Source organism: Acomys minous (genome assembly GCF_964271855.1).
Source record: "Acomys minous genome assembly, chromosome: 4".
In the NCBI taxonomy this organism is placed as follows: Eukaryota; Metazoa; Chordata; class Mammalia; order Rodentia; family Muridae; genus Acomys; species Acomys minous.
Window position 1 is genome coordinate 130,044,151 of NC_140486.1, and position 10,306 is coordinate 130,054,456.

The window sequence follows — 10,306 nt, forward strand, 5'->3', positions numbered from 1 at the left end:
ACGTGTTGGCCCATTCCATCAACCAGTGAAGCTTAGGAACCCTCTTACGAATCCATAGATTGGAACGAGACTGGAAACAGGATGAGAGTAAGAACAAAACCTGTTTCCTTTTGGTGATAAAGTCTGGAGTGGCAGACGTGGCCGAGAGGGAGCATGCTACCTTCCTTTGAGAACAAAAAGATAAGTGAGCAAACAAAGCCTCACACTGGTGCAGTAACCACAAGAAAACGTAAGAAATTCGGAGGCTGCAGAAAGGGCTCCGTGGGTAAAGGGCTGACTGTGCAAGCATGAAGATCCACGTCCAACCTCCAGCTCCCATATGAAAACTGAGCATTGGGGCACACCTGTAATCTAAGAGCTGAGGGCAGACATAAGAGAGTCTCACTGGCCAGCTGGCCTAGCTTAATTGGTAAACCCCAATTAAGCCTCCCAGTGGGAGGCCCCTCCAAACAGTCACAGTGAGTGGCAGTATTTAGAATCAGACTGAGACTGAGAGAAAAAAATATCACTCGTTTCTTGTACAAGGAATATCGTATGTATTGTTATGGATGTAGCACCTATCAATAACAAATCTACTGGTCTATAGTTTAGGAAGGAAATGGGAGGTGGGACATCCGGTAGGCAGGGAGAATTCTGGGAGAGAGATTCAGCTGACAAGATGTGAGGAAGATGGGTGCATGGTGCCTGGGCTCAGTTAACCAGCCACATGGCAGAATATAGATTAGTATAAAATCGTTTTAACTTATGAGCTAGTCAGAGAAGAGCCTCTCAGCCTAGGTATCTGTAAAATATAAATTGAGGCTCATGAGCTGTTACTGTGGAAGCTAGGGCGGGAGAGAAACCCTTCCCTCAACAGTTTCTACTCTGGATGAGTCACCATCACAGTCCAGGTGTGCTGCTTTTGGAAGACCAGAGGTGACCATTTTTCCTGCACCACATCAGGCATCTGCCAACTAAACCTGCTCTTCTTCAAGCCGTTCTGGGCCTTCAGAGGCATCTCAGTGGGAGAAAACTGGCACTACGGACAGAGAAGCCAGTACCTTGTAACAAAGTCCCCAATCCCCTGGGGTTCCCAGCAGCTCAGTGCCAAGGTGTGAAAGAGGAAGATGTGCTCCTAGGCAATGCTATCAAGACAGAAGCTCCAGCTTCCTGTGCCCGGAGAAGAGCCAGCAGCCCAAAGCTTACTGACAGAAATCCCTACAGTTGTTTGACTGTAAGACTCATTAATGCAAATCTTCCTGTAAATGCCATCGCTGTCACTCTCCACCTTTATCTTATCCCTTATAGCCTCAAACATTTTATTGTTTATGATTAAATCTTCATGAAGGCCTCATTGCCAGATGCATGCATAAGCATCTGAGGCATGAGCAAACGAAATCAAATTCTCCCACTGCACCCAGCCTAGCTTCTCCTCAGAAGAGGCAGACAGAGCTTGGAGTAAGAGCTATTAGGGAGGTGATCTGAGGCTGCAAGACTCGCTAAAGATTTGAGAAAATGCCTCTGGGGGAACCAGTAATGTCTGTTGAGAAGGGTTCCATGCTTCACACAGGAGCCTGGTTCCTTGAATCTGTCCCTCAGTCATCTTGTCTTCACATGTGAACCCAGCTGTCATGGAGACAGAGACAGGAGGCTCAAAATTCAATACCAGTGTGTGCTCCATAGTAAGACCTCAGCCTGGAAAACCAACCAACATCACACACACACACACACACACACACACACACACACACACACACACACACTCACACGCACGCACGCACCCTCCCCACTATCCTTTAAACTAGTTTTCTCTCCTTCCCCTCTGTTTCCGTCATTTTCCCACTGTCTGCACCCTTCTTCATGCCATCTACCCTCCCTGGCTTGTTCTTTCCTCTCATTTTTTTCCTCTAAGCCCCAGAGCCCTAATTAAAATAAAATGTCATTATTTAAATCATTTAGTTGTAAAGATGGGATATGGCTTCTTTAATTAATGCAGAGAATGGTACCTGATTAGCTTCCGTCCACTGTTGCTCTCCTCTCAACTACAGGGTCCTCAGGACACCTGCATCGTATGTGTGTATGTATGTATATACATACCTGCACAGAGTCACACCTGCACACATATCCACACTTGAACAGATATGCGCACACCGAGCAGGGGGACCTGGCAGCCACGCTGAGGGCCTGAAGTCTCTCTGAGGCCTGCTCTAAAACCCAGTGCTTGAGATCGTTTGGGAAATACCACTCAAGGTCAAGGATGTGGAAGTACAAATTTGGAATGACTTTGTTTCTCGGTGGTGCCCGGTCTCCACGCTGTGCATTTTCTATGAAATTAGGGAAGATAAACATCTTTTTCTGGCTATACAGGGCGGGCATAGAGCAGACACGGGGCAGGCAGCGTTGCATATGAGAACACGGCTGTGAAGTCAAGGGGAAGAGATCTGCGTATGATGGTTCTCAGTGATGTCCCATGATGCTAGAGTACCTGGGGGTTCTACTGTGACACTTGACTTGACCTCATCTCTCTTCTCAGAAGATTTACCTTTTGCAGCCCTGAACCCAGCAAAACATTGGCCAGAGAGCCATTCCCCGGCACTGGGGCTCAGCATGTCGAATGCAGCACTCTGGTCCTCTGGGACTAGTCTACCCGAAGAAACGGGGTCCCCCTTCCTGTGTGCTTAAGAGCTCCGGCTCCGGCTCATGAAGCAGTTAATTTAGCATTTAAAAACGCCGCATAAAACATATTACAAAGCTCAGTTCCCTGGCAAAGCTCATAAAGATACTTTGCAGTATTTTCCCCCACTCTCTGCAGCATGGGGTTTCAGGAGCATTTTCCCCACTCTCTGCAGCATGGGGTTTCAGGAGCTCTTTTATATTCCATTCTGTACTTCAAAGAATGGGCAGCTAACACTAAGAGGTGAACCATATATGTGTCCATTAGGCCATGTTTTAAAATAATTTCCAGGATCATTTGCAGGTAAGTAACTTAAGGTCTTGTTTTCATTTCACAAGAACATGTGGACTCTGGACCTGCCCTAGACAAAGCACAGACTGCAGTGAAGTGGAGACTGCATTCTGCTGACCAGCTAGGGGCAGAAAACAGGATTCATCAGCACAAAATGGGCTACCCCAGAGGCATTCAGCCTCATTAGCACTGTTTATCTGCCATTCCTGTATCTCCAGTGTCCGAACGCCACCATTATCTGAAGCACGAGTGGCCTCCTCGCTCCAGCTTCCTCCCACCTGCTCTGCCTCAGAGTCCCGGTGTCTCCCACTCTCCTGCTATTGGCTTAGGAAAGTATTCTCACTTCTGTTTGTCCCAGCGGTGGTGAGTAACAGATCTTGGGCAAACCCTGGACAGAACCGACCATATCTGCCTGCCAACTGGCTCTCGGTTTGGACATCTTGCTCATGAGGAGTGTGAACCAGACACTGGGGTGGACTTGAGTTTCCTCAAGGCTTGCTGCTTTTTTCCTCATCCTGGAGATGAGGGGGAAGGAAAGGTTGTGGTGTGAAGGTAGAACGCAGAGGAGAGAGCTAACAGCCATGTAAGATGTGGTCCTTCCTTCACTTCCTTTTGCTAACTCATAATTTAAGAAAAGCCAGGTGCTCTGGCTCTCAAGCTTTCAATCCCAGCACTTGGAAAGAAAAGGCAAGAGGAACTCTGTGAGTTCAAGGCCACCCTGCTCTATGTAGTAAGTCCCAACACAGCCAGTGAAACATAACAAGATGCTGTTTCAAAAGGCAAACAAACAAATAAAAGCTGTAATGCACAGTCACGGTCCATTGGCCAATTATGGCAGCCAATTTTTGGAAGGTGTATTAGTCTATTTCCTACCAATCTAACAACCAAAAACTGTATAACACACTAAACTAATTAATAAGATGTTTGTAAAGAAAAGACTCTCAAAGGAGGGTAAAAAAACTGAGCTCAATACGATTAAATGAGTACATGACACAAACTGCATTTTAGAATGTAAGTTTAACAGCTGCGTCTTATTCCCAAGGTGGGAGAAGCCCTTGAGGATGCGGAGACCAAGAAGGCAGACAGGAAGGTTCCTGATGAGATGAAAGGTCCTGGTGAGAGCGGATGGAGAGGTGGAGAGAACGGTTCCACCTGAGAACGTCTCAGGACGGAGAATACGAGGGAACCAAGTAATTGAACGAGAGACTCTGACATGATGGTGGAGCCGCCTCCGTCTGCATCTTCTCTTGTTCTGAGGAAACATCTTTCTTCTGCGAGTCCAGAAAGGAAGACAGAAAGCCTTTAAAAAAACTCTTAACAGAATGAGTTCCTTGTTCTGAAATAAGCCCATCAAGGCGCGGTGACGACAACTGAGAGCCGCCATCCGGTGAACGGGTGCGTGACTGGTTAAGCCTCCTTTCATCTGACGTGTCACGTATGATGGGAAAATGAACCAGGAAATAGATGCTGTGGAGTCACCAATGAGACAGCTAAATTAACGCTCCAAAGAAAACGGCCCTTTCTTCCTTGCTGGGGTTGGAAACCTGCAGTTTTCCAGTCACGCTGCTCTGGGCAAATAGATGTGCCCTTTTTTTGGCCTAATCATGTTCTTTGGCTCAGGAAATCTCACATCGTCGGCTGTTGCCCTGGCCCATCACCAGTTACTAATGGAGAATTTGTGGCCATCAGCCCATCGTCAGCCTGATGCTACTCTTCATGTTTTTATGAGCTTGGCTTGTCAACAAATGAAAGGGTATGATAGACCTCCGTTTGGGGGCCTGACCAAAGGAGCTATTTCTGCAAGAGCAAATTACTTGGGAGGCACATGCTCAGTTGGTTCTGAAAGTCTTTAAATCACAGGTTTAAAAAAAAATGCTGTCCGTTGCTCTGCTGTTCCGTTTGCCTCATCTTTGATCCCCAAGAAAACTGTCTTCTTTGCCTAAACATTATGTTATACTTTATTCTAAGTCACTATGTAAATCTTGGCTAATACAACAAAAACATCTGCCTTTGACAGGCATGTTTACAGATACCACACAAATGTAGGTTTCCTCAGACATAAAAGGACAGAAAGCATACCATGATTCCCCTAAATCTACTGCCTGATTTGACTTGCACTTACTCTGGATAATTTCTATTGCTGACATATTTATTTTTATCCACTGCACTGTGATTTCCAGTTATTAAAGAAGAGAGATTTCATGTTTAAATACATGCAGATATCTTGCCTAACAGTATCTCAGTCTGTAGAGCATAATTTGAATAAATATATATGTTTGTGAGATCCTCTTAGAAAATAAATCATCTCTTGAGAGGTCTAATATTTTGAAACTGAACAAATATCGTGTTTGCACACATAACTTAATAGAATTGCTGTAATATACCTAGTTGAATTTGGATGTCACATAAATACCTAACACATTTAAATATAAGTGTGCCCTTAAGTTTACATAGGGTACACATAAATTAAAGAAATAAAAAATGAAATGATGTTCGTTGCTTATCTGTTGTTCAAGTTCAGTGGCAAACCTAGGTTTTCGCTAATTTCAGGACTAATAAGCAAAAGTACTGCTATGGCGTCCTCAGTATCTGCTTAAGACACATTCAACAGCAGGACAAGTCGATTATAATGGATCGGCCCTCTGTCCATTTGCAGAGAGCTTTTGGCAGGGCTCTGTCACTCAGTGTTTTAGTAAGTGAGCACTAACAGCATCCACCCCTAAAGGGTAAATATCCTGGGGAGATGTTGCACACCTGGGACACAGGGAAAGACGGCTCTGTCTCCTGCTCATTTGTCACATGCAGAACAGACCAGAGATCCAATGTTCTCTCTCCGTGTGAGACAGTAAGGCTTGGGCTTCCTAGCCATTCAAATGCTGTGGCATCATCTAGCAGAAACCTAAGGATATGAAGATCTTCAAGGGGTCCATGGCTGGGATTGTAATATACTCTAAATGTGGGTCTTTTGAAGCCATTTCTGTAAATTGCATTTGACAGAGACAAAAGGCTCCACTTATATTCCAGTGAAAATTGCTTCGCTATTAGATAGACCCTCTTGAGCCCGTGTCACTTTGCAGGAGGAAGCTGGAGAGAGCCCTCGGCGCTCTTTTCCCAGGCTCGTGCATAGGGAAAAACTCCTATTTCCTCACCTGTAAATTCCTCTGCAAGGCTGCTGACCTTCGTTTCTCCTTCTCACTCAGAATGGAGGGGGAAAAAGTCTCCATGTGTGCCTGAGTTCATTTGAAAACCAAAGACAGGTTGATTTAATAGAGCATGTGTCACGTGACGCCCAAATCAATCGAACTCTCAGAATCTACCATTACCTCTCAGAGGGTATTAAGGTGAGCTGTAGATGCTAGAGACTGAGGTCAATTGTCTCTCTTTGGCCTTCACACAGACTCCTGAATCTATTACCGCAACTACACCTATCCTGCTAACTTACCCTACGTGTGAAAGCAATTTAAGAACAGGAAGGAGAGATGGTTCACTGATTAAGAACACTGTTCATTCAGAGGACCTGAGTTCAGTTCCCAGAACACCACACTGGATGGCTCGCTCAACTATTAACTCCTGCTCCAGGAAACAGGATGCCCTCTTCTGGCCTTCATGGGTATATGCACTCATGTGAGCATACCCCCACCCCAACCCACCCCACCCCCACAGAGAGAGAAAGACAGACACAAGGCTTCACAGCACAGTCTGAGCAGTTTAAGTCTGTTCTTAACTCTTTATGCTATTTTGTCTTAATCCCAGCAAACATCCCAGCGATACTTTTGTAGTTTTCCTAAGCGCCAGCTCCTTCCTCCTCTTCCTTGGACCTCTCCTGGAGGCCTACCCCTCTCCCTCTCCTCCTGACTCCTCCTCCCCTGGCTGGCAGGAAGTCCTGCCCTATTCTCTCCTCTGCTCGTTGATTGGTTGTAAGCTGCTTTATTGTCATAACAGGGGGACAATTGGGGAGCAGAGTTTATGCAATATTTAGACAGGAAATCAGAAATTAAACTACACAGTAATCTTATGCCTACACATTGTTTTATTTTTTTAGTAATTACAAGCAAGAATGCAATTTATTCAGACCATACATATCTCTATGCCCCACCCCTCCAACCCTCTCCACACCACCCTCATGTAAGTCTTCCTTCTAACAACAACCCATTCTTATTTTTTGCAATCCACAGAGTGTAATTAGTGCTATGCATATATGCATATGAGTATAGGCCCCTTGACTGGCTCATAGGCAAACTAATATGGGTCAGATCACTGGGGGGGCGGGGAACAACTCTTTGAAGCTCCAATAGCCATCATTTACCAAAAGTTCCTCTGCGTTAGGGAAACCACATCTACACTGAGCTCGTGAAGAAATAGGTTCTCAATTCTAAAAAGAATGGGTTGAGGAGACAATTCAGTTGGTTAAACACTTGCCATGTGAGCTGGAGGACCTAAGTTGAACCCACAGAACCTACATAGAAATTCCCCACGTGTGGTGATGTGATCCCCACATGTGGTGGTGTAATCCCCACGTGTGGTGGTGTGAATCTGTAATCCCAGCACTGGAGAAACAGAGAAAGGGTGGATCTCTGGGGCTCAGTGACCCGCCAGAGTAGCTGAGCTGCTGACTCCTGGGCAATGAGAGACCCTGCCTCAAACAAAAAGAAAACTAAATGAACAGGTCCCGAGGAATGGCACCTGGAACTGGCTTCTGCCTCACACGTGTGCGAATACCCACCAGCACTCGTACATGGACTCACACACATACACAAACACGCGGGCACACACGTGGTGGGCAGGGGGAGGAGGAAGTGGGGAGAATCTAGGCTTAGCAAGTACAAAGATAAGAAGAACACTGGAGATAGGTTCCCAACAAACGCATTGGGTTTAACCCCACTCAACTATAGACTCAGAATTGATTACCATGCTAAATTGTGTTTTATGTCTATTCTGCCACTATCTAAAATCAGCAGCAACAGCAAAACCCTCTTTACCACAGAGGAGGGAAAAATTTAAATCTGTGAGAGCCCAAGACGTTCACTTCAGGAATTTTCCAGTGAGACCTGGGTTTGGAATGAGAACGGGCACAAAGCGTTCAACAGCGAGATGTTTGTAGGGACGATCAAGTCACAGAACACCTCAGCACACTGTCCTTTCGTGCAAGAGATACAACTTAGTCCAGGAGATTACTTCTTTAAATGCAAATACCCTTCTGTTTTCGGCTGTGAGCCTGTCCAGGTGTGACGTAGGTCCTCTGCCCATATGCTACAGCTGCATAACTTGATGTTCCTGTGAGCTCCTAACAGTGTGGGCAGGGACTGCCTCTGACTCTTTGGTCTGCTTTTGGGACCCTCTTCCTCCTACTGGGTTGCCTCATCCAGCCTTGATCTGAGGGTCTGTGCCTTGTCTTATTGTAATGTTGTGTTGTGTTGTGTTGATATCCCTGGGAGGCCAGCTCTTCTCTGAGGGAAAATGAAGGAGTGGGTCTGGGGGTGATCCACAGGAGGAGGAGGAGGAGGAGGAGGAGGAGGAACAGGAGGAGGAGAAGGAGGAAGAACAGGAGGAGGAGGAGGAGGAACAGGAGGAGAAGGAACAGGAGGAGGAGGAGGAGGAACAGGAGGAGGAGGAGGAACAGGAGGAGGAGGAACAGGAGGAGGAGGAGGAGGAACAGGAGGAGGAGGAGGAACAGGAGGAGGAGAAGGAGGAGGAGGAGGAGGAGGAGGAACAGGAGGAGGAGGAGAAGGAGGAACAGGAGGAGGAGGAGGAGGAACAGGAGGAGGAGGAACAGGAGGAGGAGGAGGAGGAACAGGAGGAGGAGGAGGAACAGGAGGAGGAGGAGAAGGAGGAACAGGAGGAGGAGGAGGAAGAACAGGAGGAGGAGGAACAGGAGGAGGAGGAACAGGAGGAGGAGGAGGAGGAACAGGAGGAGGAGGAACAGGAGGAGGAGGAGGAGGAACAGGAGGAGGAGGAGGAACAGGAGGAGGAGAAGGAGGAGGAGGAGAAGGAGGAGGAGGTGGGAGGGGAACTAGGAAGAGAGGAGGGAGGGAAACTGAGGTCAGGATGTAATATATGAGACAAGAAAAATTAATTACTTTAAAAAATGCAAACATACTGCAACAGCTTCATTCCCCAAACAACACGGTGAGCCTTCCTTTGCCAGTCACCTTCTCCAATCTGTGCTCCACACCTGAGGCTGCTGCAGTTCGTAACTCTCAGAGCGCGCTGCACTCTCCACTGATGCTCCCAGCAATGGGTACGCCAGCCATTACTTAGAATCTGCCCACCTAAGCTCCCTGGAGGTGGGCATGGTGTCCTCTTTGATCTCTGTGCAGTTTAGCGTCCCACCTAGTGTTCAGTGTAGAGCCAGTGCACAAAGAGCAAAATTTTTGAAGTTCAGTTGGGTCGATAAGCAACATAAAACTCAGTGATCTTGGACTGGACCGAGGATCTACATTCAGAAGGGCAGCGATGAACAGAGGATGTGGAAGCGAAGCCCTACAAACCACCACACCTTGGTAAACACTCAGCTTGCTTCTAAACTGAAAATCTCAGGTAGGAAGCCCCTGTGTGATTGTCCGCTGTGGCTCCCAACACCCTGCACGTACTCTCTCTGGGAAAGGAGTCCGATCCACAGGCTCCTCATCAGGATGTGACTCAACTGTCTCCTCTGCCTTCTCCTCACATAGGAAAGAAAAAAGCTACTGGTTTATCAGGTTATAAATCATGTTAACCAAAGCGTTCCACTTGGTCCTTTTTCTATTATTTAAAAAGACGAATGTTAAAGCTTCTTGTCTAAGGTCAAAGGCAACAAAGCCATTTGGGAAATCTTACTTTAGATTTTGGAAACGTAGGGCTTAAATTTTTCAGCATAAAATGGAAAACTTAACTTTTTCCACTTTCTTTTTTTTTTTTAACTGAATAAAATACCCAAAATTTAAACAGAAGTTGGCATAAACCTAAGAGGAAATTTAATGGAAACAAAACCAAATGATAGACCAATTTCCCCGATACAAGGTCTCACTGATAAACCAATCCCCCCAATACAAAGTCTCACTCCATATGTAGCCCAGGCTATCCTCAAAGCTAAGCTATGATTCTCTGGCTTTAGCCCTTCCATGTCAGAACTACATGCATCAGCCGATGTATCTGACCCCAGGTTTGCTGTCCCCCTTTTACATAAAATGAGTGGATGGATTTGGTAGTTGTTGTTGTCAGTAGACTTCGTCCTTGAAAGACAACTGATATATTTCTCCAGAATTCACAAACAGTTCCTTTCCAGGAACTTTCTCTTTCTTCTTCCCGCTGCTTAATGTGTGAGCTTGAAACCAATGCTGACCCTGCTTCCTGATGATCCAGTGGGATGGTGTGACACTGTGG

At 46.3% G+C, this 10,306-nt stretch overlaps 2 long non-coding RNA genes across 2 annotated transcripts; one reads left to right on the forward strand and one right to left on the reverse strand.

Moving 5' to 3' along the window:
* Positions 1-635: 635 nt before the first annotated feature.
* Positions 636-4,058, forward strand: LOC311596086. Its single transcript, XR_014778702.1, has 3 exons — positions 636-1,213; positions 2,992-3,307; positions 3,987-4,058. It is a non-coding gene; the product is annotated as an uncharacterized lncRNA (long non-coding RNA).
* On the reverse strand, positions 3,947-6,576 carry LOC311596087. Its single transcript, XR_014778703.1, has 2 exons — positions 6,094-6,576; positions 3,947-4,215 (listed from the first exon to the last, which is right to left on the reverse strand). It is a non-coding gene; the product is annotated as an uncharacterized lncRNA (long non-coding RNA).
* Positions 6,577-10,306: the final 3,730 nt, after the last annotated feature.